Here is a 3902-nt window from a genome sequence, read left to right on the forward strand (position 1 = left end):
GCGATTAGCTCATGTCCTCTGCTGTTCTCGCTTTGCCTCATGGTCTGTGTTCTCCACGCAGACCCTGCGACTCTCCTTCGGCCGTTCAGTGTCAGAAGAGAGGCCTTCGTCCGCCTCTCCATGGCCTGTGCCCACGACAAGGTGCGTTCAGCGTCCCTGCCCTCCTGCTGGGACAGCGTGTCACCTCCACGCACTGGGGGCTGGGAGCCAGGAGCTCTGGAGAGGTCCAGGTCACAGGAAATCATCGGCTCCCATTCCTTAGCCTTCCTCCTCCACTTCAAACAGGACCGTTTTCTTTCTCCGCGTGGCCCTGCAAGTATCGTTCCCGAGAGGCCTCCCCGTTCCGCTTCCTCCCTCTTGGCAGGTGGGAAGGTTGGCGCTAAATTCTGCCATCTCTCAGTCATGGAACACAGTCCCCTCTCCCCTGGGGGACTGTCCAAAACGGACACACCACAGCGGCTTCTCTCGGACTCAAGAGCCTCTGTCTCAGAGCCCCAGGACTCATGCGCTTCAGCAGAAGAAGTGAGTCCTGAGCCCCCCGAGGGCCGGCCCTGCTCTCGCCCTGGACCACTGAGCAGGGTAAGATTCTGCCCTGCTCTTCCGAGAGGAGACGTCAAATACCACATGAAGACATCACATGCTCATCTTCCGTGCACTCTGCCGAGGGAACAGCGTCCCTGCCAGGAGCAGCGACAAGTGTGCCGTGTGCGGGCCTGCCCTCAGAGAAACCAGCATTTGAGGGTCCTCTCAGCTGCCTTTCTTGGACTCCCAGTAACACCAAAGCTTCAAGCGATATGTGTTTCTGATTAAGCTTCTGTCCTAGAGACATGAGTGTCTTCTGCTGGGAGAGCACCCCGGTATGTTAGAACCACGTGTGCGGGACCGTCTCTAGAGACGGAATTCTGCCTCGACGTGCAGGGCTGACTGCGCCTGCCGCGGAGCCCCAGGAGCATGCGAGTGGCAGGTGACGCCGCCTGCCCATCCAGGGACGGCTCTGTTGCCAACCCAGGTATTGCTCAAGAAGGGCTAAGTGGCCGCCCACCCGTGCGGCGGGGACTCTCCACGGTTGCTGGAAACTCCCAGCATGCCTGCGTCCGAAATCCGAGAGAGTCAGACTCTGCTGAAAAGCGTCCGTGGAGGTGGTTCGGTGAGGAGGAATCAGTGAGCATGTGACCAGGAGCCACACATTAAGCGCCCAGGACCAGACACACTGCGGGCCGGCCCAGAAGTGCTTATCAGTGTCTCTTCGCGGGACCAGGCTTCGTGGGTGATGCGGAGGCCGAGCTGGAGCCGTGGACGTCTCCCTTCTCAGCCTCCACCCTCACTCTCGTTGTCCACTCGCAGGTGCAGCCCTCCCCTCAGGGACAGTGCGGGGGCCTGAGTTCCTGTCCCGTTCGATTCTGGCCGTTTCGTGGGGAGGCGGGGAAGAGCTGCGTCCCGTGCTTTGGTCTGTGACACTGCAGACCCGGCTGAAGCCAAACCTTTCCAGGGGCTCCAGGAGGTCCGGGCCTGGGCCGAGCACGCACACACTCTGGGCTGTGCAGCCGGACGCGCTCCCAGGGCGCAGCTCCCACCGAGGCTGCCGACCTTCCTGGGGCCTCGTCACCGCTGTGCGGGCCTGACCCAGGTCGCCCACCAGCTGCTTCCCACGTTCAAGTGACATGGTGCACACCGCGGCCTCCGCGGTAACACAAGTGTCCCGCCCCACGGCGGGACATCCCAGGACTCAGGACGTCAACAAAGCAGCATCAAAATCAGCACACACACTGCACCTTCCCCACCGGCTTTCCGGACCCACAGCAGGACTGGCGCTTGTCAAACCGTGTGCCGCGTGCTCACAGGAGACGAAGGCTTGAGAGGAATTATAGCCGTTTTATCAAAAGTGCGCAGAGAGAAGAGGTTTCCAGACTCAAGCACACTCCGATCTGAGAGCCTGTGGAAATCAGCCTGAATATTTCTCCGTACTTAGCAGGTTACGTCTCTGGAAAGTTTAACGTGAAGTGACCTGAGGCAAAGGCGTTGCAGGTGAACGCCTGGCATGGGGTTTGAGTTTAGGGACCTTTGACCCACGGAAGCCCCAAGTTCTGTACGGCCCGGTGTCCATTGCCCCCCTGAACTTGCACCTCGTTTAACTGTCGAAATGTTCACAGAAGGTAACGCCTGAGCCAAATGCAGTCCATGAAAATGGGCCTAACCACGCTCCACGCCACCGTGCACTGCTATAGATTTCCAATATTCGGGAAGGCCTGAATAAATGAACCAAAGAGGAAAGAACAGCCTTCCACGTTCCACCGCTCGCCTTGTCTGATGGTAGGGGATGTCCGTATTATCGTCCTTCCTTGCCATCTTCACACTCGGGGCAAAACAAGGCAGTATCAGGCTTCCCCCCGAAATAAACACACTCCCAGGAGAACGAGGGACGTCGCCAACATTCTTCTACTTTATTTACTGAGCTCTGAGTTCCGACAACATTATTCTTTAGTCCTTGAGGAAGTAATACACTCTCGCCCTTAAAATGCTGTAAGTAGTCGATAATGCATTATTACAGTAAGCCGTTCCCCTCGTAGCAATTATCCAATAACCCCTCATGAGAGACCGTGGCTTCCTAATCTGTTTATAATTATCATTTCAATGATCCCACACATTAATGTCTGACCTTCAGCAACTCTGACCTGATCTTAATTAGCTCTCATATCAAATCTTCGCTACGCAAGAAACTAGCCATGACCAAATGAATGAACCCCAGGTACAGTTAATTTCTGGAGCAATTATCTTTTCATGTAGGGAGATTTAAATGATTATCTGCACAATTTCACACAGTTTTATGTAATTCTGCGACATTATAAATTCTGTTTTAAATCATATTTCAAAGGCAGGGCTCCACAGTCTGGTTTTGTCTAGTGGTCTCAAGGACTTGGCTACAATATCACATGTTCTCCCTGTGCGATGCACGAAGGTTTTGTGTCGTTACTTTCAATTATAAACAAGTAACAAAAACGTAGTTTACAAAGCGATACTTTATAGTTAAATGGATCACTGTAGAGCTCTGCCATCTAGGAGCAAATGCCATCCAGGTTAAATCATTAAAGGAAATACAACATTATGCAGAAATATTAAAAGTAATTGATAATATAATGTGTGTGTAAAAAGATCCGAAAACCCAAAGTGTGTGTTAATAATGCGCGTCCTGCACGTACCAACCGCCACAGACGGGAAAACAGGCCGCCTTCACAGAGCCTGACGGGTGCCGCTAAGGAAAGGAAGTGGCGCCCCCGCCGAACGTTATTCCAAACACGAGACACATGCGGGTGTTCTGTGTTGGCAAGTATCGAACTTTCTGAAGTCATCTGCACCACACTAGCTTCCCAGTGTTGGATTCACTTTCGCAGACGTCCAGCTGACTTCTGGGGGGTAGATATGCACACACGTCGGCAATATTGCAGAAACGTGTTGGGGTAAATGAGGCCTTGAAAAGAGATGCTATCAGAAATGTTTGGTTAGCATTGTCTCTGGCGTCAAAAATCGGGCATTAATTGATCAAAACGTAGCATTTCAACAAAGAACATTCAGTTTCCTGCTCTTGACACAATTTGTCAGGCTTGCACAGAAAGCCTTCTTAGGCAAAGTTCCTGCAACACCTAACATTTCATCCCAGACACCAAAACATCTGTCCTGCAGCCATCCACCACAGCGAGCAGCCCGATGACGGTGATTGATTTGAAAGCGATTTGGATGGAGGAGGTGGTGTGCTCCTTGGAGATGTCACAGCGAGCCGCCGTAATGAATCACCCCGAGTCACCAGGACGGGCATTCACTTCCTGACCACGTAGCTCTGCTCTTCCTCAGAGTTATTATTTGCAGAAATGGAAAGAAGATGACCTACCTTTTATATCAAATAGCTT

The sequence above is a fragment of the Ursus maritimus genome, unplaced genomic scaffold (assembly GCF_017311325.1).
Source record: "Ursus maritimus isolate PB19 unplaced genomic scaffold, ASM1731132v1 scaffold_15, whole genome shotgun sequence".
Taxonomy (NCBI): Eukaryota; Metazoa; Chordata; class Mammalia; order Carnivora; family Ursidae; genus Ursus; species Ursus maritimus.